The sequence below is a fragment of the Trachymyrmex cornetzi genome, unplaced genomic scaffold, assembly GCF_001594075.2.
Source record: "Trachymyrmex cornetzi isolate Tcor2-1 unplaced genomic scaffold, Tcor1.1 scaffold129, whole genome shotgun sequence".
NCBI classification, from domain to species: domain Eukaryota; kingdom Metazoa; phylum Arthropoda; class Insecta; order Hymenoptera; family Formicidae; genus Trachymyrmex; species Trachymyrmex cornetzi.
In genome coordinates this window covers 2222529-2247183 of record NW_017295861.1, presented here as the reverse complement: position 1 = coordinate 2247183, position 24655 = coordinate 2222529, and the positions used below count along the sequence as shown (strand labels likewise).

Here is a 24655-nt window from a genome sequence, read left to right as displayed (position 1 = left end):
GAGATTGACCTCACTGAATATATTAAAATATCAATATGATTTTAGGTCACGTTTCTATTAAAATGCTACTTCATCTAAGAAAATTATGTTAACTGTTATATAATATTCACGCTGTTCAATTAATATTCTCATCCCTGAATTATATAATAATCCCTGAATTATATAAATTGTATTAATCAACAACATTGTACTTCTTTGAATTATTATTTAACTTATATTTAATAAGTTCATAATTTATATTAATCAACATTAACACTAACATAATCAATAAGTTTTTAAAGCACTTAATAAAATGATTCTCATTCAAATCAAATCTTTAATTTAATTTCAAATTACAATTATATACCTTATAAATTTATATTTTATAATTCAGAGATTTTAGAAAGAAAGTTTCGTAAATTTTGCATAAATGAATTAAGTAGTTACATAAAAAAAAAGATCGCATCTTCTGATGTAAAATTCTTTAAAGTTTTATCACGATATTTGTGCTCGTATGGTGAACGATGTAAGAAACATCGTGAAGACACTTCATAGCTAGGCTATATGATTGTATAAGCTTGGCAAAATTTGCGCCATTTACGGGGAGGACTTAAGTATTGAAAACTCCGAATTATGCAACAACAAGAGAGAATCTAGCCAAAGAGTAGAGTACGACGTTCTCTTTGCTTCTCATTGTTCATCCGGCTGGCAGCGAGATATACTGGTGCGAGATGCGGAAGGAGTAGGAAGGACAAGAGAAGGAGAGAGAGAAAGAGAGAGAGAGAGAGAGAGAGAGAGAGAGAGAGAGAGGGAGAACAGGAGTAGTCTAGGCAAGTCGAGATATGTGCTAGGGTGCCGCCATTGTCCTGCGAAACTCCGGATTGCGACGCTTACAATACGACGATTGTTTCAAGGGTTGCCGGCACCGAACGGTCTCGCACCTCCTCCATCTTTCACCTCCCATTACCTCTCTCCGCCCCCACGCACATATATACCAATTCCGCGTTCCAGCCGTCATCCCGAAAACTATTAAATTCGTTATTAATGTTACCAATGCCCGTGCGAGAGCGCGTGCGCCGTTCCACGCCTCGTAATAACGTCGTAATTGGACGGGAAAATATTATTCCCCGGTGGCTTTGCTCGTTGCAGCGCGCCGCTACGAACAAAAAAAAAAACAAAAAAAAATATCCAAAAAAATAAAAATGTAGGACGACGCGTACGGCGGCGACCTGAACGTCGTCGCGTTAAAATTGGTGCCGCGTGAAAAAATAATCGGCGTATCGATCTCTCGGCAGAGTCTACGGAGAATTGTCTGAAAATGAGAACTCGGCAAACACGTTTCTTCCACCGAATTTACAGAGAATTAAATTTGCAGCAAAGTCTCGTGTTAAATTTGATTTCCTAGAAATTTAATTTACACGACGCCACGGTCGATAAACGCGTGTGAACTCGGCAGAAGTCTCGATCGCGGGCGCGAGAAGAGGGGAAGGGTGGAATTTAGCGATGTAAATTGATGTACTATTAATCAAGCGTGAGCACGATATATATCGGGAATTTCTGTGCGTTTCTGTGCGACGACGATAAGCGCGAACAGGTAGGTCAAAATCTACAAAGTGCACGTCACTGGAGATCGGCCAATTCGTCCAGTCGGACGGGCTATTTTGACAGTTTCCTTTGTGAGGGATTACTCCGCGCGAGTAGAGTACAGTTGGTCGGATATACGTCGAGCGACAATCCCATGCTCGTTCGTTCGTTTTCCCCTTGCCTCAGTTTGCAGAGGGGTTATTCTCGCAACTCAGTGCACGTACAGACCGGTACGTGGTCTGTGTGTATGTGCGCGCTTGGGTGTACCCATTAGTAAGATTGCTACCCTTACCAATGAAGTCACATTATATAATAGAGATGCCCCCTCGATGGTGCTTAATGAAATTGGTTAGAAAACAGGACTCTATCCCGGGACAAATTAGTCGAAGAAATAAAAGATGGGAAAGGACGATGGTATGACAAATTACTTGCATCACGTTCTGTCATCGAGGAACGCAATAAACAAAAGTAATAGGGACATAGAATATCGTGAAGAGACGTTTAACAACGACGCGATAGAAATCTTGCGAGGGAATAATTATGAGCGTATTGCAGTTAATTTACAGGAAAGTGTAACTTAATACCGCAGAATCCAACTTGGATACGCGACGATGTCTTCCCGTTGGCAAGCGAAAACTCGGTGGATCCGAGAAAACGGAAGCTAGGGGAAGAATCCCCACAAAAGATATAATATCGTAAAACCTCGTTTGACGAGCGACAAACTCTGCCACAGAATCCCCCTAGTTTCGTTGCTGTTCTTGCCCTAATTCTCTACCTTCTCTTCTCCTTTTCGATGAGGTTTCACAGGTATTTCGCTCGGTCGAGTAAAAGAGAGATCCCGAAGCATCTCTGTTTAGTAGGCAGACTTGCTCAAGAAAACACTTCATTTTACAGGTTATGAGTTTACATGAAGTGGCTTTAATACAGGAAAGCATTATACGTTCGATTTGGATTAGAGCTTATTATTCGATCGTATTTCGAGCGATCGCAAAACTTATTCTCAACTATATTTAGTCGGAATAAAATTATGTTTAAGCTTAAAATCGCTTTAAAGGGAATGGTAAATAAAATGTAAAAAAAAAAGCATTAATGGCGATGTGAAAGAGTTTGGTTGCATTAATTGGAATCGTGATTAAAAATAAAAGAATTTTATGGTTGAATTTATTACAATTCTACTAGACATAACCAGAATATTGATTGATATGATCAGCATCTTCTGGTTCGTTCATTTTCAACCGGAAATTTTTATCAGTATAGCTAGTTTTAAAGCTGCTTTCTTGCAATGCGACGAAACGTTTCGGCGAAACACCAATTGCATGTGGGCAAAGTAGAAGCAATGGAGATAGCTGGCGGTTTTTCAAGCTACCATTGTTATACCTCTCCTCGCGATAGTTATCCGCCGTGGCAGAAACAGTAGGCATTTCACCAAGCCTTTGTTTTACGGCCGTCGCTGCGAAATCGCCATGTGCGACCTGGTTAGTTTCCGCGTCTTCGGTCTGGGAAGCGTTCGGGTATCGTCGTCACGTACACGTGAGCTCCCACTTTCCTGGTTCTAGTATATAGTCACGAAGGTTAGAAGGGTCTCGGCATCGGCCAGGCTATCCCATCTACCGCTGGCGCGCAACCTCCTGTAACCCACCATGCTCTGTCCGAGAGCATAGAGCTCTTAAAACACCGGTAGACCGCGGCAATTATATGGCGGGGCAGAGTTGGCCGTAAAAATGACCGTAAATACTGGAGTTGGGGTGTTACAGTTCTCTCCACCGTTCCCTAAGGCCGCCAAGATCTAGAACAGTCCCTGGAGGTGCAGCTATGCTGGCCGCGAGCCAAACTCGCCCTCGAGATAGTTATGAGAGAAAGGAGGAGAGAGAGAGAGAGAGGGGAGGGGGAGAGAAAAAGAAAGAGAGCAAAGTGGATGACCAGTCGCTCGTTGATGTTAAGATCCGCATACAGTATGTTTTATGAGAGAAGGGAGGAAGAGAGGGAGGAATGGAGAGGAGAGGAGAAAGAGTAAAATATTGTGCAACATTCTCGTTTATTCGAATTTTTAGCAAGGCCACTGTCGATCTTTCTGTTTCATCAGCTATCGTTCAACGTTACATTTTATTCATGGCAGTCAAAGCCAACCAAATTACTCTTTAATCCTGCTGTACTTTGATTGCTGTCACGTGATTTCATGACATTATTTGAAAACTTTTTCTACAAGACTTTAAAACTTGGAGATAAAGGTATACAGTTCTGCATGGAAGCGAGCAACAAAGTAGACTTTTGCAATTTTACGGAATGTAAATTGGCACCACTACTCATTCCCCCGTATTCAGTTTAGAGTGTTCTTTAACATTATTAAAATCTTTGTAACTTTTAGTATTTTGTACTCTCTCTCGAAATACGAAGGTCTCTTCATCGTTAAAATTTAAAATCGATATTTTTGGTAATATCGATGTGCCAATATTATGGTCTAGCCTGCCAATCGGTTTTACAGATATAAATGTGAATTAATTCTTCAGCCATTCGAGTGGACAGTCGAGATTTCTCTCTCTCTCGAGACTCTAGAGAGGCGACGGTGGGCTCCGAGAAAGAGCGGGAGGGATATAGGAGGCTCAAGCGTTAAGTGATATGAATGTTTTCTGGGATTCTGCGCCAGCCCTTAAACTATATTTAATGTCAGTACATCGACTTTAGCGATCAAGAATTATATCACGACATTTCACAGATAAAATCAGAGCAAATGACCAACAAATTTAAGGAAGCTTACAAAAAAAGAAAGAAATAAATGCAAGAATTAATAAGAACTTTAAAGTCTCTTGTATGAATTGTAAAATGCTAACAAAAAATTTAAACAGATGTATGTTAGGATAGAAAAAATACATATCGTTTGTTTAAATTAAAAATGATACAAGTAAAAAAAAAACGTAATTTTTTTTACTATAAGTGAATTATTTAAATATTATCCTATCAATCATCAAAAGCAAACTAACTTTACAAAAAATCGTCAAAATTTTTATAATTTAAAAAAAGATAGTTTTTAAGAGTTGTGAAACGAAAATGACAAAAATGACATTTGATATAAATATTTTTAAAAATCGTTAAAAATATCTTTCTTGCCAATATTATTTGTTTAGTCAATAATTTTCTGTCACGTTAAAAAATAGTTTTTTCTTTTTTGAGAAACTTTTAAATTGTGTCACTTTTAAGATAAAGTAAAATCGAATTTTTTATATTTCTGATGTCTTTTTTTGCTGGTAATATGATATATATATGTACGATGTCAGAAACTTAGTCTTTGTGTACTCGTTTACAGATTAATAATTCATGTACTTTTTCTACGACGATGAAACTCAACAAAACGTTTTATTATTCACAGATAAGGTTAACAAGCCGCTTTGAGAATTTGATCGACACTAATTGTAAGCATATCGATGTAGTGGAGTGACAAAGTAATTGAATTTAATAGTTATGCGCAACATTCTCATTTATGTTTACAATATCATTATTAGTTCATTATCACTTCTTCCATTTAGCGAGAAAGAGAGAAAGAGATAGAGAGGGAGAGAGACAGTGGGAAGAAGTGCGCGAAGTTTTTTCGCTTCTTATACTTAGAAAAAAGAAGCTCTGACGAGCTCGTTCACTGTTAGCACGAGGTGCGAACAGATTTAATAGAACGGGATCGAACTGGCTGTTTGTTGCACTCGTTGCCGATATAGGTACATGTGCAAAGGGCCGAGCTTGCAGCGGTGCAGAACCGTCGACCGCCGGTGGCAAAGCTCGGCCGAGGCAGCGCATCGTCGTGGAGTAGTACAAAGCGGTATTACACCGGCCGATGTAACTGGTAGAACGAGCCGCGTTGCACGGACGCTAACCAAACTACCTTCCGTATCCCCATCGCGCTTGGTAATGCACTGTGATGTGGCTACTGGGACGCGGCGAATGCCAGGCCAACAGAGGTACCTTACGCACCGATACACACGTGTGTGTGTGTGTGTGTGTAAGTGTGTATGCACGGAGCCACATACTGTGAGTATACGTGTACTCCTACATTGGTACAACAGGTATGAAGATTGGTCGAAGGATTACTCACCGTCGTTATTCTACTATTGCCGCATCGCGTGCGCAAGTCGAATGTTGTGAATTCATATAAATATATGGAAGGTATACCTACAGATATCTTCCACACAACATGATAAATTAGCAATGTACATTACTTATTCCGTAGAGACAGTAGCATGTGTTTCATTATGTTCCTTTATGCATTTTTCGAGTTAGCATATAGGTTGGCTTTTAAATTATTGGACGACAAAATTTATAATACATTAATAAATCTATAATTTATTTATTATTGATTAATAATACGACGTGATTAATTTATTGTTAATCGAGTGCACAAGAACAAATATTGTTAATTAATGTACCTATTTCTAATCAATAGAGCGATTTAAACGGTAATTTAAAGTTCGATGTAGGACATCTCTCGCGGAACGAGTCTTTGATGAGATAGTAAACGGGGGAACGTTGGCATGAAGAGCCAGTTAATTCCGCATATTAGCGGCTATTAACTATTCAAACGCGGTGCATAGCTATTAAACCGCGTGCGCATGTTCAATACAATGCGGATGTTCGTCCGTCGCTTGTAGAAAGTGTTATGTCGAGTACACGATAAGCGAAGTGGGACACAAAGAGGATTGAACTTGTATGCGACCGAGAGAGTTGCCGGTTCAGCGGTACATCGCGACCGACGTCGAGAGACAAGCGATGTGACACATTTGTGGTTCCCCGGTGACCTACTGCATAATAGGCGGCGCTTAGCCTCCACTGGACGACGTTTATTAGGATCACACGCCATCTCTACGTTCCAAGATTTAAGTCTGGGGTATTCACTTTCGCATCCACTTTCGGACGGTAAACGTGCACATATATAAATCCTTAAAAAATGCACTTCACATACAATCAGATCCACCCGAAATTGTGTGAAATGCTCTATCTGTAACTCTAAAATATAATATTCATTACGTTACAAAATCATAGATAAGCGCTTTTTGCATTAACCATTCTAAATATAATATACATATATGTCATGTTTACTTTACCCCACGTACAAAATTATTTTCTCATGTATTTTAATATCTTCAATCTTTAAAAATTTAATTTTATGAAAAATTTGTTGTATAATGTAAAATAAATTTTATTAAAATATTACATATAAGCTTTAATTAAATTGTTAATTAAATTATCAAATGTTTTTTATATTTAATGATTAAACAAAATTTTATTAAATATTCAAGTAGTAGTAAACGAGCACACCACATAATTAATATCTTTCTGTTCATCTAAAATATTAATATTTATTTTCGAAACAGTTTGAACTCAATTTGATATATTAACACATTTCGCGCAAAATGCAATTGCTCTCAACGAATTTTGCGCCACGCAAGGAGATGCGAAAGGGAGATGCACATAGTTTCGAGAAAAGTCGCTCTCGCTCGCCGACAAATCCCGATCGAGTTCCATCGCCGAGTGATCGAGTCACCAAGGAATTCGTTGTCATAAACTCCGTCTCCCTCCTGGCAGTTCTCCCGCCAGGGTGTCGCATCTCTGACATACCCGATCGACGTTTTTGAAAACTGGCACTGACGTAAGACGAGCGAGTGGCGTTCGCGTGACGAGCACTCCAGACGGCTCCTGTTACACGAGCGCGCGCGTGATATTCCACAGGATATTTTCTTGCCTCCGAGTGTCAGGGAAGAAGGCAAAGAGAATCAAAAAAGATATACGCGCGCCGGAACACCGCCGTCGCCGCGACCGCGCGAATAGAATTCTTGTGGATGTACAATATCGCGCGTTTACTATGTACATTCTACAGGATATGTACGCATTTATACAACGGAAGCTTGACACATGGCGTGAGTTTCGCGATGCATAATAAAATGGAAAGCCGAGGGTACGGGTATTTACCAAGCACCGTGGAGGAGAGAGAGAGAGACTCACGAATGGACTCCTCCGAAGGAATCAATCATTGAGTTCGCAGATATATTTTCTAGTACACGGCAAGATTTAAGGCACTGACGGGAGCGTACACCTTACTGGATCGATGCGAACATATTTTTCCGACTCTATCCATGCTTCATGAGGCTATTGTGCCGGGGAGAAGCGCCGCCTGACTCGACTACCTATCCTACTAGCGTTAGGTCATAGTAGCAATATTCCATTCTAACGTACCGCTATAACGCTCGCCTATTGCATCTAGCCATTTAATACACCGTATCTCTCTGCATGGTTGGCTCGTAACAGAAGATCCACGATGCGCAACCATGAGAGCTCCCTTTGTATTGGGGCTTTTACTCGAGTCATCTTCGACATACGATCTATGAACTAATAACCAAGTACCATTTCTCGCAAAACGACGCTAAGTAAACTGAGAAGAGAGTCATTTCGCCACTGAAGATACTTGTATTTACGATTTTAAAGTCGATAACACATTAAAAATAATACGAGACAAAAAACACACTGGAAAGAATTTCTGGAACAAAATTTACAGAATATACAAAATTATTCATCTATTTCATGTGATTTTATACTTATTTTCTCATAAATTAAAAACAAAAATTTATGCGGTAACTTATAAATTTGTTGATGGTCACGTTCCATAAATGTTTTGAATATTAACATATATTAAAAATAAATATATTAAAAGAATTTTGCCGCGCAAATTTTTTAAGTAATAGTTAAAAAACATCACCGTTCCATGAGGAGCAATGGTAACCCAATCCATTCAGTTAAATAACATTTTATTATTTTTTATTTTGTGTGTCAAAATATAAACCAATCTATTTTTGTGGTTGTATCAAAATAAACATCATCCATATAAATGTATGCATTTAAAAACTAATAAACTAAATTTATGTCGAATTTAATACATTTTCTTGAGTTAAATTGTTTAACTCTATTGTTTTAGTCAAATTAATGATATATTGAGGAATAGTGACGGAAGATCTATAGAAATGATTAAAAATAACTCAAATTGGGTATAATTTGACATTATAAATTTAACAGTGTGATATTCTTTGTCACGGATGCCCGTTTCTATCAATGTAAATTAACTTAAATCTTAGCACAATTTGCTCTTCATTTTTTTTCTAATTCTTAGAACTAGAAAAAAATGAAGAGTTAGTTAAACCAAGAATAAAATTAAACTACATTGAAAGAAACAGGCATTAGACAGCTAACTGCATCGTTCAACTGTTTCATGCTCATAAAAGAGAAAAAAGACCTTTAAATCGCATGCCATGAAAGCTCCTCTTGTATAAGCTCCAATCATGTTTCCTGATACTTTTTACGGTTAACAGTTTCGTGTTTCGGTATCGAAACTATCGTTTATACGCCTTTTCCTATTTCCTTTAGCAATTTTCTAAACGTGTGCGAGAGTAATAACGAAATACGTTGCGAGAGATACTTGCTTGGTTAACTCTATCACGTCGGATAGCCGCCCATACTATCCAACATATTCGAAATCAATTCCGGTCGACGTATACGTAGAGGTTGGAACTTATTCCGATCTCATCCACCTCCCACGGATACGAATGATATATTCCGAGGATGGTATAGCAAAATCGGTGGACTATCGGTCGAAGGAAGTGTATCATTCCGTTGGTGCGGAGTCCGGCACCGTGGCAGAAAATCAGATACGTTTCATATAATTCACTGCACTAGTAGCTCGGGAAGATACTTGGTACTAGCGCGCAACCCTTTCCAGTCTGGACGATGGCGGTGGATGGGCACGAGGGTGGGTCGAGGGCTTCCGCATTAAATTATAAAGTCAAAACCGTCGGGCAGAGATGATATAAATGCGACTATTATACCGGATGAAGGTAGGAAGGTGGCACAGCCGCCAAGCTCGAATCCGCGAACCAACCAGGAAGACAGGACCCACTACTCGTTCCCTATTCTCCACCAACCTCTCGAGCCGCACACAACCGCGAACGATAAGTGTTTGAAATATTGAAAGCTGAAGCACAACTCACCATTCTCCCCCCTTGACGACTATCAATAGCTATGGTGAGAATGTTGTGGACGGGGCATAATGCTGTTATTTATAAGGCAGGTGTCTCGAATCCCTGCTGGTGGAAGAGCAGAGAGTAGAGATGGCGTGGGGAAAGTGCTTCGAAGTCACTTAATATTTCATTATTGGTACAACCTTCATTACGTAATTGATATTTCACTTAGCTCCGAATATTTTAAGCTAATACAGCGATATAAATAATCATTTTCTTTCTGAGAAAAAAAAAGGTTAATAGCTCCTAAATTATCGATTATATATATCAGAAAAATATAGCAGAAAAATCGATTATATATATTCGCGAAATTTATTACGCATATATTCAACTGCGATATACAACGATGATAATTTAATATAAAGAGTAAACAATACAGATATATAACTAGACAAAAAAGTTTAGCTACAAAGTTTTGTGTGTTTATCAACTCATTCAGATAAACTGACATTATTTGTCGTTATTCTGACATCAAAATAATAATAAGGACATTATTTTGATGTCAAAATGATAACAAATAACCTCAATTTGCTAGTTGGATAGCAACGTATAAAAAAAAAACCAACTCTAGAAGTTTGTTACATCTTATTAATTAACCTTAAAGCATTATTTGAATTTTGATTGTGAATTCTGGTAGATAAATTTAAATCTATAAATAATAAATAATTGAAATCTATAAAATATAATCGAACTTCTATGACAAAAACTCGTTAAAACTTTGATGTATATCAGAATTTTTTCAGATATAATCCGGAACAATAAAAAAAATTTACTTTATTTCTCGGAGACTTCTATTGATAACGAAAAAGTTAAAATTCCATATTGCCGGCGGAGGGTCAAGTACCAAAAAAATTATATTAAAAGATTTTCATAAGTTGGTAAACTGCAAAATTCTATTGGTTGCCTGAGAGAATATATTCGTGAAAAGATATGATAAAACACTTTAGCTTGTATCAAAGTTAAACTGGCAATTTTAATTATTTTTGACATTTTTTTTTGTAATAAGGTATAACTTATATAATATTCCAAAGTTTGTTTTGTTACAAATATACACACTGAGAAAAATGGTCTAGTCTAGAATTCTGATTAATATAATTATTCTGGTAAAAATAAGAATTCTAGTAGATTTTACCAGAAATATAGTATTAATCAGAATTCCGGTTATCTCAACTAGAAATTCTAATAAATTTAACTAGAAATTTCTGATTCGTCCATTTTCAACCAGAAATTTTTTTTAGTGCATTATTGATGATTTAATGAATATAAAACTTTGTGGCCACATCACTTTTGTCACCCTGTAGATAATCAGAAAACGTTACGCAGCGCTATAACGTCTATTTAAAAATGGATTCTCTAACATAATTATTCATACAGCTTCGTAGAGAGAATTATCGGACAGCGCGACAGTCATTGGACGTAGAGGACGTGACAGTTTACACTGTTCGCTATTTAATTAATCATACTCGCGATAATATGGCTGGATCTATTGTTAGTCACTCTAATTGCATAAACGTGATTCTCTAGCATCAGTTGCTGATTAAAGCTTTTGGTCATTATGGATAGACGTTTCGTACGAGAAAGTATCACTCCTGTTTACGACGCTACTTCACGACGAGATGCTACGCGATCCGTGCAACGTACACATAATCCCGTCACATAAATCCCGATGTATAAATATCGGAATGCACTTTTCATCATAGTGAGTTTACTCGACGTGCTATATGGAAGGATGGGTGAACACGACTGCGAGAGATACCCATGTCCCTAGGGTGGCGCAGCGGGAATCGGAAAAATATGGGACGCGTCACCAGGACGGCAAGGAAGTATGCGCGTCGAAGGACAGAGACGACGTGATGCCGAACGTGGGATGATATAAGAGTCAGTCACCCTCAGTGGACGACGACGCGGCGCGACGTATCGGAAACAAGGCGAAGGATATTAAAAGTTTCGCGACAATACGCCAATCACTTTCCCACGACCCCTCTTGTTCTCACATCTCATTCGTGTAGATACTCGTGCGTCGCGGACGTTGTTTGCCATCGTAGCAATCGGAAATCTTATGAACGAGAGCTCTCGGAAAGCCACGATATAATTTGAAAGCCAGGATATCTAGCTATATATGGATATATCATAGTTCATTGCGCACTATTTTATATCGCGGCACCGTGAACTGTACCGTACGATATCGGATGTACGCCGAAATGCAGGAAAAACCAGCGACGGCCGAATGAAAACGGATTGTTGGATTTACACGCCGAGGCATCAAATCAAGCGAATTCGAAATAGCCTTTTCCATACTTTATGGGACTTTAAAATCGTGCCGAGCTCGCGTTATTCCGTAAATATACGATAAAGCCGGCCAATAATTTCCTAAACACTGCCAGAACCCGTTTCGAGTTACGCCCGGACTAGCCATTTATTTGACAGGTATATCGCACGTCACAGCGGTATAACTCCCACCGATTATGGCAGCGATTATTACACCAATGCAACGATTAGCAGCGGCAGCATCATTTCGAGTCGGCAAATACGCCAGGCCGATCGCTTTGAAACATCACACGCAGTATAACCGCGAGTCACCGATGCGCATTGATTAAATCGTCACGTGTTATTCGCGTTATCTCTTTCTCTTTCCCTTTATCTGGCGAACGGTTATACGCGTTTGCATCGGTAAACAACTCTTTTTAATCATCATACAAAGCCATCGAATCGCACGCTCGTTCTTTAAACTCTCGCCATGCCGGCCATAAATCGTCAACGAACCAGCGTGTGCGCAAACCAGCGTCGCGGGGCGATTTTTCGGAATCGTAATCCGAGATGTGTGTTTATCACGCGCGCCACGTAGCGATGCACCAGGATGGGGCCTCCTCTGAGTGGAGGGGTGGAACATGAACGGGCGAGCCGGTGCGCGCCCGAGGACTTATAATTCTTCTATGACAACGAGGAATAAACGGTGCATCCAGCTCGTCTCCCTGGACAGCCACAAAACACTCACGCCGCTGATTGCCAGTAAATTGCGGGTGTCTCGCGTTACGGCGCACCACCGATCCGAGCAAGTCCCCAGCTTTTTGTCCCTTTCCATCCCCAGATTTCTCTCTCTATCTCCCTCTCCGCATGTTGCACATTGCACGTCGGAACGGTCGCCGAGACAATCACCGCGATATCGCGTCGATATGGGTTGGGTGGCCGAAGAAGCTCGAGGGCAAGAGACGTTCCTTCCTATTTTCATCCGACTTCTTCCTCTCCCCGCACGACTCGTCCCGAGACAATTTCCACAAGGTAGTTTCGGCGTCCTCCGAACTCTCCTTCTTGTCGCACCCGTTCTCTTCCTCGGCGACTGCTACCATTTTTCAATCGCTATTCGAGTCCCAGGTTCCGTCTTGTAGATCGAATCTCGTGACCTCAGTCTAGTGTCCTGGCCAACTGGACGTTCCTATGACTTTCGTACTGTCCACTGCCTTTTTTATTCCTTCGTGATATCCTAACTATAGTCAACAGATAACAGACTCTACGTGGAGTCACGAAAGCTAGAGGATCTTTCCTCGAGTTAAACGGTATTGTAGATATAATAGTATTTAAAATGTTCATAGGAAATAGTCGGAATAGACTGTTTCATGAAAAATTAACGGAGTCTAGCGAGGTTGAGAATTCGGGTTTTCTCGTCTTCGATCCTAACACTTAGCATGCTACGAGTGCTCCATTGTTCTCAATTATTCTGGTCGTCTATGCATGCTTTAAATATACTATATAGTTCCCTTTATTTTCTTACAATATCGTCTGGTGGAGAAAATCTCCGCGTTAAACGCAACACGTTTAGCATCAAAAGAAATAGGAAAACATCTAACTTACATCAATTTAAATACGCTTTTTCCACATGAATAGATAACGCACGATAAAATGTTCCTTTTTCATTAGTATACCAATCACGTCGTAGGACCAAAATAGCATCTCAAAGCGCGCGATAGAAACCACGCAAGACTTTCGCGGACCTTAATAATACCTTGTAAAATAATTTATGAACGCTAACGTCAACTCTGTCGGTTTTTCGTCGTGTCGTACCAGCGCCTTTTTTTTTGCGTCCCACTTTTGCAAAACGGAACCAAAAGAAATGTACGACCACGAGGCACACAAGGATTGGCCTTGAGCTCACGAACATGTAAGAAGGATCTGTACCTCTTTCTCAAGACAGAGAAAGAAAAAGAGAGTGGGGCAAACACTGCTATTATTATTGCCCCATTATACCTCCACTTTTTTAAGTACTCAGCCCGACGAGCAGCCGAGGTCCGACCTCATCAAGATATTAATTTCTTAGTCACTTAACTGCACGCGACGTACGAACGCTTCTATTGATTTTCCACTCCTGTTCCTTCCCTCTTCCTCTCTCTCTCTCTCTCTCTCTCTCTCTCTCTTGTCCGCGTCCGCTTTCGAACTCCGACGCAAACGGCGACGCAACCACCCCTTTCGGGCTCTCGTGACGTGGAGACCCACCTCTTTCTCCGGAAGCCATCTCGTTCCCTGCGAGAGAAGCTTTCTAGCTATTTTCTTGCGTTCTTTGAAGGTGGGAAGACCCGCGTGTCCTATGCAATTCAATTATTGTAATGCGACTCCGCGACGGGCGACACCGCCGCCTCTCGGCATTCCGGCGAGTGTCTTCGTGGTTACGAAGCTTTCCCTTTTCCCTCTTTCTCTGTACTCTTCTTTTCTCTCAATTTTTTTCTTTCTCTCTTCGCGTTTTCCATTCCCGTTCAACGTCTTTCGTATTCTTCCGGCGCATCAGCCGTGAAAGGGCAGTCAGCCGGAGCTAAGCTATCGGAATTCAAGTCTAACCAGCGCGCTACGGCGCGGCGCACTGAATCAAAACGGGAGACCGATGAAATCTCGACTTCTCCTTATTATACGTTATAGAACCACTGTGAGAGAGCCGGTCGGTAGTAAGTTTTATGATACGGCTCTCCTAGATTGTTGCATTATCTCGAATGCGAACTTCTTGTTGCCAACGTGCAATTTTCGTTTCTTCCCATTATTGTACAGAACTTCTCGTAATATATTTTAAGCGATAATAACTAGAGCACGAGACAATGTTACGTTTATTTAAATAACGTTAATGTCCAATATGAAATAAATCCATATAAAGTAAAAACAGCCATATTTAGCGTCAAAAGTGCGAAGAACGTGCGAAGTTGTTGGTGTAACGAGAAAAAGCCTTCTGTTTGCAAGAATATATGAATATTCTCGGCGTCCTCCCTTTATGTCCAAAGGTCGATGCAAAAACTGACGTTGCGACAAAGCGTCACGCGACAAGGTAAACAACGAAGTTTTAGGGGAAAAATATTTTCTCGCGCAAAGAGAAAGACGTGCCTATATATACCCGACAAAATACAAAGAAATTAGCCAGCGTGACGAAGTAATTCCACAGAGGAGAGCAGGAGGCACACACTATATATATATATATATATGTATCGTCGTTAAATGGTAACCATCATGGTATAAGAAATAGCGTGCGGCCAAAGTCACGTCGTTTCTACGAAGGGTTCACGTGATTGCAGAAAGCGACGCCTCTTAGATTTGATTGTGTAATACAAGCGCGGGTACGAGCACGAGCTTGAGTCTGAGGGAAAGAGAGAAGGTGTCCGATGCAAGGTGGTTGTACGAGAACGATTCACGAGGGTGCGCGGTAGGGGGTGCGATATAGGAGGTTGGTTTCGCGCACGAAAGAGAACGAGGGAGGCGCGGGCGTAATGGCGTAGAATCTCGCAGGTGTCGACGGTTCTTCTTCTCTTTTTACCACGGCGTCGATTTGAGAAGTTTTAATACTTGATGGAGCGAGAGCTGCTGCCACCGCCACTGTCGGCCGCAATTGTACTTTCCGCACTTGGATTCCGCGCTCGGGGCCTGGGGGTTCAAAGTGCGCTAAACGTACTTGCACACTGAGAACTTTACCAGGACCACTCACCTCCTAACCGCACAATCTCTCTTTTGCCAATAGATGCTTACCAATGAATTGAGAAGAGACAATGGACGCGCACGGTAAAAACTTCGGAACAAGCTTTGCTTCCCAAAACGGAGATCGATTTGACGCTAACTTTGAAAATCGTTTGCTCGCAACAGCTAAAAGAAAGCGTGGTCTTTGGTATTGTTTTGACTTTTACGGCGCCGTTTCGAATGAACCTTTCGACGTACGCGATTTCCCTCCTGGATGTTATCGCTAGTTTACCGATTTTACGAACTATTCGATTTCTTCTCCCTCCGAGAAGAGAACGACGACCGGACGCTTTGTTTAAAAAGCTCATCTCTCATGGAGAATTACAGCGCAGGCCAGAGCTCTCTCTCTCTCTCTCTCTCTCTCTCTCTCTCGCGCGCTTTCTTTTTTCATTTTCCTACGAGTTCAGCGTTTTTCTCCTATGCGTTAAACGATTGTTGTTTTCACGGCGAAAGTTTTCGCAAACTCAGCCGTTCATTTAGTTCGAGTTTTTCGCGCTGCTTTTGTTCATTCGGTTTGGACTTTTCAGCGTCAGTCCAAATATTCTGTTTTTCAGTTGGTCCACTTGCGCGAACGAGCACGTTCCTTGCACGGCATTTTAAACCGTCGGTGAAATATTCCGTCTGGCCGCCGCTTGGCGACTTGATTACGGTCGTAAACAACCAGCAGCGATAATTTTCGCAAGAAAACTGAATCGATCGTTTAATCGGCCACGCAAGGAAATTATAGCCATTACGCGAGAATGGCGTAACGTCGAGAGCGACGAAATTGCACCGTGAAATAGATCTAAATATGTGTGTGCACGCGCGCTTGCGCCACTCGATTGACGATGAGCCAGTTAATTATGGCGGTATCGCGTGGTCGTCATGAAAACAATAGCTTTGTGCTGCTGTCAAGCGTTACGCGACAATGCCCTCGAATATCCGCGAAGCGCCGGACATGAAATAATTGAGACATAATCGCACGGCGAGTACTGAAAGGAAGCCACTTATTAAGCTTATCGGTCCTGGAAAATAAATTTTGGTATCGTTTTAATTCACTCTACTATATCGGTCCTGGAAAATAAATTTTAGTATCGTTTTTAATTTACTCCACTATATACTGAATATAAGATAAATACAATTTCTCGTTTAATTAATATCATAACTGAAAATGTACAATATTTTTACGAATATGGAACACTATATTAATGTGATTTTAAGTGTCCATCGACTTTTCGTTTCTTTGACCCAGTCTTTCTCGACCTAAATGATGATAAAGGTAATATAAAAGTCATTTATCTTTGAGGCGATCCTATACTCGCAGCGAAACGTCCGCGGTCGAAACAAGAGCAAGAAAAATAACACTAGAGTGGGCTACGTTTCATGGTCGGAAAGTGGTTTCCGTTCTCGTCCTGACGTCTAAATCGGAGTAGCGAAGTTTCTCGCAGAGTGCCTTCAGCATTTAACAAATCTCAGGACTCGCTAATGCCACCGACTACACGCTGGCCTTACTTTTTCGCTCTCGAGTACCACACGGAAACGAACCTCGAGAACAAATGTCGGGAAGAAATGTATCCAAATCGGTTCCGTTTCGCTACGTTAAATAAAAATCGCGCGACTGATGGACACAGTTTCTTATTAATGTTGATTAAACGCGTTGATTTTAATTTCAATTCGTATCTAATATCGTCTACATTGTCGACACGATACATTCGCAGATAGATTTATATTTTCGCAAATAAACAGCGTCTTCCTGTTAATTCCTGCCAGACAAAACGCGCAATAAAGAGCTATGATGAACAGAAAGCAATATCTATTAATACTGCAACTAATGGACTCGAAAGACAAACGTACTTCTTGCGAAACTGTCAAGAGGAAAGAGAGCTTTATTGGAGAATGTGAGATAGAAAGGATAATGACGAAGACGAAAACCAGGCGAAATAGAAGCCGCATCGAGCAGAACGAATACGGTGAACGAGACGTAATGATGGAATGAAGCGCGCAAGCATATATAAAAGTGGGAGAAGGAGAACAGATCGAGAACACGAAAAAAAAGCGAACTGGGGGTAGGAAAGAGCGACTAGCGTGAGAATTGCGCAGGGAAGGGGGTGCGACAGTGGACGTTGGCGTAACTCGAACCCGGCAGGCCGGGTGGATATGGGATCTCTATTAAACAGACCGAAATTCCCTGGGAAAAATCACACCTTGCGCCATTGGACTGATACGACGTGACGGCCCATGAAATGAACATCGGTCCTCGCGCTCGCGCCGCCCCGCGTTTCTCGCAGCAAGCTAGCTCGATCTCGTCCAGTGCAGTATTTCGCCGCGACGAATAACCGGGTATGGCTTCTCGAGCCCGGTGATATAGCCGCTTGCTTGCTCGCGTTTGATGCCATAGAGTATAGATGCTAGAAAACGATTTTCGAGATCACGTGAGAGAGAACGTCGCGGTTGCATTCGTCGTTTTTCGGAGGTACGCTCTCGAAGAATGTGGCTGGCGATAAAGACTATCGCTTTGAAAGGGGGTAAAGTTAGTCTTCGCCGTGTTACGCTTAGCCGCGTGGGCGAATCTAGGATCTTAATTAACCGCAGATTGCGCAACAGATCCGATATCGAGGGTATCGAATCTCCGTCAATGATTGGGATGGGGCGGGTAGCATCCGTGAATGTGCCATCGATTTTTCTTTACGGCCCTCTTCTCGCGATTTTACCGCGATTTTATAACGTTCTCCGACACGTAATTTCGTCTTACGGCGCGATAAAACTCCGCAGATTGTAGGAACGCGCGGTGGGGTAGTTTTCTCTTTTTCTACGCAAACAACGAGCAGCTCCTCGAAATCGAGGGGAAGGAAAAAAAAAAGACTGAAAGACTTGCGGACCTCCGTCTCCGGCAATTCTCTGTTTAACCGGTGCATTTAATGTTTATTTGCTTAAGCTTTCCCGTGCGGAAGAGTATAACTTTATTGACGCACAAACCGGTAAGCGGCGCAAGAAACAATATAACTTGTTGTAGATTGCTCCGTTTTGCTTCCAATTTTAGAATAAATAAAAGTGAGCGCGGTACTCGCATAATAATGCTGCAATCAGCATATGACTTCATCGCCGATCAATATTACGATCGCGGAAACTCGTATTTGCGAAGAGATGCAAACGGTCCGTCATCATTCTTGCGTGTAAAAGCATGAATCTGTTATTTTACACTTTTGCGAAGGTTATTTAAAAGTTTCAGAGTTATTTTGCGTCGCGCGTGAGCGGTGCTGTATATACTCAAAGTTTTGTTGTTGCAGCACGTCGTTGTCTTGCGTCAACATTGCGCCACGTTACCTGAAATCGGGGAAGCGATCCAGCGAATAGATGGTTTATCTCAGAGGCACGGATGAGAGAATAAGATCTTGGATATTATGAGACGAAGCGGCAACAGGAAAGGAAAGAGGTTAAGCTTGTGTGAAAGGATGTGGGAACGTGATGTTTTGTAGAAACTTGCTCACCCGTAAATCGAGAGTACGAGCTCTATTGGACATTTCGATTATCCGTATCTATTAAACCATATTGTGTATCCCGTACTATCCTATCCGTTAGTGTATGTTATATCTACTGTACCATCTGATACACAGAAAGGACGATTTTGCTGAAGTATCTAAAAATTTAGCTATATATAGATACAGATCTAAAAATAATTTTGTTGGACCATCAAAATAATTACATAAAAATGTCACAAGTATCAAAAACAATATTGCAAAAGGTTTTGACAGCACTCTATACTATAAAAAATAAAATGTTAATTTTAACTTAAAGATGTATAGTAAATTTTCTGGGACATGCAAAAATGTTAAAATTATCATAAAATGTTAATTTTAACATTTTTGCTGAATATAAAAATTCTTTCAATGAAGACTCATTTTTCTATATTTCAATTATTAAAATTTCATCGCAATATTATAGATGTAGTTTTTATTCTCTTTTTTCATTTATAGATTTAATTGAATTTTCTAATATTTTTTGGTACCTATATATCTTGGACGTTCTCTTCCTCTCAGTTCGTTAATCTGAATAAAATTATATACCTCGATGGTCGAATTGGGAGAACGCCCGCATGGAATTCGAGAGATTCAGGTTCGAATTTCTGAGGCAATATTTTTTGCAATAAATTATTTACAAGTTTTAAAATGCTTATTTGCATATATTAAACTGCTTTCCAATTTAATTTACGATATTACTACTACTAGCTTCGGTTTAGAACTGTCTCAAGACTGACAAATAATTATAGCTCATAGTATGCTAGAACTAGAAATTGTATAAATCAACAAAAAATATTATTAAACACAAAAAAACTACCTTGATCGAATACAGCATTTTTTACTCGTGTGATTTAATCTCATTTGTCGATTTTTACTTAATTTTGAATAATATTATGTTTTATTTGAATAATTATTACCGATGACTCTATACACTAATACAAATTACACGTTATCTCATTTACGTGTGCATTGCCTTTCCGATAACATCTTCGTTGTAGGGAACATTACGGACGTTGTGCTCGCTCTCGTATGCACCACTCTGCAGGGACTTTCGCCACCGATTGCTGGAGTTGTGTGTATGGTGGAAGGTATATGAGAGGGCGAACGTGGAGGTAACTGAGAGCGAGGTTGTGCAAACCGATAGTAAATCGGCACGTAGGTAGATTGGGGTTGAGCTCGGTTAAGGGTGGCGGTCGTATCATGCTTATGGATCTCGGTGCATCGAAGTTTTTTTTTTGTTGCGTTGTGATATACAGTAGAATTTAGTTCACGTAGCCACGGTATCAATTGCAAACCAATTTCTTGCCTGTCGCGTCACTGCTTTAACCTTTAATCCTTGGTACACACGATGATTTTCCGATTCTTTACTGAACACAGTGAGTTGTACGTGTCTCGGGGGTTAATCTTCATTATTTTATAAGTATATACAAATTATTATGTGATTCTTACATATACTTAAACATCTTTAAAAAGTATTCGTAAAGTCGTGTATTAAAAAAAAGAAAAGCACAGAGATCGATATTTAGTTAGTTCTTATATTTAAAACAATCTTAAGTACAGTCTTGAGATGTCATAAGTCAATCACAGAGCATTAGCATCTTAAGACGTTGCTTAAGACGGTCTTAAAATAAGAACAAACTATAAATATACCGACCAGAACCATTATGCAAAATATTTTTTACTACTAACATTTGAAAGAAAAGAAATGCACAAAATAACCCAATCGTGTGTACTACGAGGTTAAAATAATTAAATCGAGATATAAATATTGTATCACATTGCTAAATTTGTATTGCGAGATACAACGATGTTCTAATTGTACGTGATAACATAATAAAATTCTTTACGCAAATATAGTTTCTTTTTTCATACAGCACGATTGTTATCAATTGTGATAAAATCGAATTTGATCGTAATTCCGCCAACGAATAAGTCTTCTTTCATTCCTGCAGAGGTTTTTCGTGCTTCTCACAATAAAATATTTGAAGACCTTTTTAACAAGAAAGCGACGAAGTTACAACGCCCGCGACATCGGCACGCCGTAATCAATGGAAGAAAAGTTCTACGGGAAAAAAGATCGCCACGGCGTTCCCTTTTCCGCTACCATGAACACGCTCGATCTCTAGGTAATTTTCGCCAAGTTTTACCGGAAGTTCTTCGAGGTGGTGCGACTTTTCTGATTCTTCGGGAAGACCGGATCGTGCTTGTCGCTGCTCCGCCCCACAAAATTGAGAACCGTCGATAGTTCTGGGTAGACAGAAAATCCCGTCGCGATAAAGTTCAAATGCTATTTTTTTCCTTTCCTTCCTTCTCCTTTATAATGTTCTATTAACTTAAACGTGTTCAAGATATTCGTTACCTATTTCGTTGTATAAAGAAGTTATTATGTCGCGTATTCTTATTTCAATCAATCCCGCTCGTCTTATAAAACTTTTCTGATATAATTTTAAAACGTACTCTTTTATATACAGTACTTGTATACAATTTTTAATGTTGATTGGTATAAGTATAAAAAACTCAATTGTACGAGCGAGAAGATCTCAGACAGTCATCCAGACATCGTGCATTTTTCATATGTATCTTTATATTTTTAATTTGTTGTATCTATTAAAATTTCTTAAGTATAATATTTTAAGAAAGTTAGAAAGATATAAATGGTAAAGCAATTTTATATTTTCTATTCTTAATCCTCGAACCACACACTGGGTCTTTCGTGTCCATGCATTAAAAATAATCATTTTTGTACTTTAATAAAATCAAAAACTGCTTTTTTCTTCAAAAATCAAAGTTACAATTTTTATATCAAAACTAAATTATTTTCTTTTTCTGATGCAGAAAGTAATTTCCATAATTTTTCTAAACATTTTTTCCAATGTTTGCATAGCAGGATAATTTAGTAGAGACCATAAAGAATATGTGTGAATTTTTACAGAAATTTCCGAGCACTTTAAGAGCCTTAAAATCGAGTCGGACACGAATGATCCATGTGTGTCGTCCAAAGGTACCGAAAATAAGTGCGTGGTTCGATGGTTAAATTGACTGACAATGCGCAGTTTCAAGGATAATTTTCTAGGAAACTATTTTGTAAGGCAAAATAACGGTAGAATAGCCTTCGATTTTCTGAGTGCGCAAGACGATTAAATTGAATTTGGCGATTGAAAATTCCAAGCTCGTGAAATGGATAATTCGCTCTAGCGCTGAATACTCATGCGAGCAGTTCGCAACGAGAGGATTCACAAGATGCCCTGGTATGCATACGGTGAGTATTTACTGTGACAGACGGTGGTTTTGTCGGCCGCCAGTAATGCGACCGCCCTGGCGAAGGTATAGCAAGAAGGATCCGGCTTTAGTTCTCTGCCGTGGCATCCTCACCCTCGTCGTCTGTTTCGCGTTTTGTCGATCTTCGTGCCAGGAAGCGGACCGCCGTTTTTTGCGTCACCGCATACGTGGATTCCAACACTGGGATTCTGGCCGGCTCCCTCCGAGCTGCTTGCAGCTGCTCGTCGTCTCAACGAAACCGGAATGTATCAACCGTTCTCGAAATACGGCTTTTTAACGGCAAATGATATCTCGGATAACACACGGTCCATAAAAAGGATTGGACGTGAACTTCTCGCATGGGTAGATGCCAAAAGGACGTCGCGCGGCACGCGATATGCGAACGCGGAATTCCTTAAGATATTGCGAAATATTCTTTTAGCTGGCAACTTTCCGGCTGGTATTTTATGCCCGCAAAAGTTGCCCCCCTCCGAACTTTCGGAAGGTTTAGAAGTTTGCCAAGTTGTGTAAATTTAAAACTTTCGCGGAGAGAGTAAGTTACTAGGCTGGTGCCTACACGTTCCGCAAATGGCACACATTTTTTTCTCGTACAACAAACGGAATCAGGCCAATTAGTGCATAAAAAAAAAAAAAAAAAAACTTTGTCCACGTATTACTTAATAGGACATTGGAGATTAATAGCTCAATCTTTCACATTATGTGATAAGGATCGCAACAGTTTCTCAATTATTTTCGTTAGAATTTTTATTTTATATTTAATTCTCGCTTATACTCTCCAGAATGTTTGAAATGTCGTTCTTCTGTACGACAATGAAATCCGACGACCACACGAAATACGCCAGTAATCTCGCTGGAATTAATTGAAAATTATATTAAACAATTACTAGGATCAATAGACATATTATGTTATTATTTGTTAATCCATCTCCATATAATAGTGAATGCTTAATGTATATTATTTGTAATATTATCAATATTCACGAAGATCAATAAACATATTGATTACTAAATCGTTTTTTTAAATCTGTGAAACGCCAAGCTAACTACGACTATATCACAAGAGAAACAAGACAAGAAATGAAAACTATTCGGAGAGCTTTGCATGCGTAACGAGATCAAGAATAAAAGATGCTTTAGCACGCGCAGAAGTAAGAGGCAAGAGAGACTGGAAAGAAGAGTCAGAAGACTAGCATATGTATACTGAAATTCTACACATTTCTCATGTAATCACGTACCATATGACTGATACAAATTCTCGTCTTTTCTTTTCCATCTTCTTTCATTTTCTACGTTAATTGAAATATATTCAAGATTTTTTTTTTAACTTTCGTTCACGCGTTTGTCTTCAATTTCGCCGCAAAATGGTTTAAATTAAACGGAAATTTGTTCTCTAATTATGATTTGCGAGATGGCTATTTCTTTAGGAGAAGCGCGGCGTAAAATACTTTTCAATTGTCCGCGAGAGAGATAGGAGGCGATAATGGCTAGAACGTAACGTGAGAGCGCGATGAGTGGGGACATTGCGCGTGCAATGAAAATGGAATTCTAAGCGAGAGCGGTTTCAGTTACAGAAGTATATGTATTCTCCTGCGACGTCAGACGAGGTCTTGTCGCTCCTTGAGGAGCGCGTCTTTATGTCAAGAGGCGAAATATTTCTTTCCCGCGAGGCAGAAGTGCGGAAGGAGAATGCTGGTTGGTCGATGGAAAATCTCATTTGGACGCAGCGACCAGACAGAAGTGGAGCGAACGAGGTTGGATTTCCGGACGGACATGGTGACTGGATGGTAGAAAGATGCGAGTTCGCGCCGATACTATCGACCGGTTCCACACACGAGATACGCACATACGCGCGCGCAGAGAGCGTGGGGATGAAGAGAATATCGAAAAGGAAATACGAGGTTATTCGAATTGGATATAGATTTTGTTCATACATCCGTAGGCAGAGGTAAATCGAATTAGACTAAAGGGAAACGATGTCGTAACAGTCACAAGACTCCAAATGAATTTATCACGATTTCGAAGAATAAAGGACATGACAAGAACATAAATCGTATTTATAATACACAAGTTGCGGAAAATTAACAATGAGCTTATTTTTTAATACGAAATTCATGATATTATTTATGCTGAATAAAATTTATAATTGGCTTTATGAAACTATGTGTACGAACTTCTAATGCTCTCGCTGTGCGAGTGCAAAACACGTGCCGTCCTCGTGTAGGTGAAGATTTTGTTTAACGTCAGTGTAGCGCGATGTAACGTTTCCTGCAATATCTCGTCAAAGGGGAT

General features: G+C 40.0%; 1 protein-coding gene across 7 annotated transcripts in view; it reads right to left on the bottom strand.

Moving 5' to 3' along the window:
- Positions 1 to 24655, bottom strand: part of Lar (tyrosine-protein phosphatase Lar) — a 335402-nt gene that overhangs the window by 220626 nt on the left and 90121 nt on the right. The gene's annotated exons all lie outside the window — the stretch shown is intronic.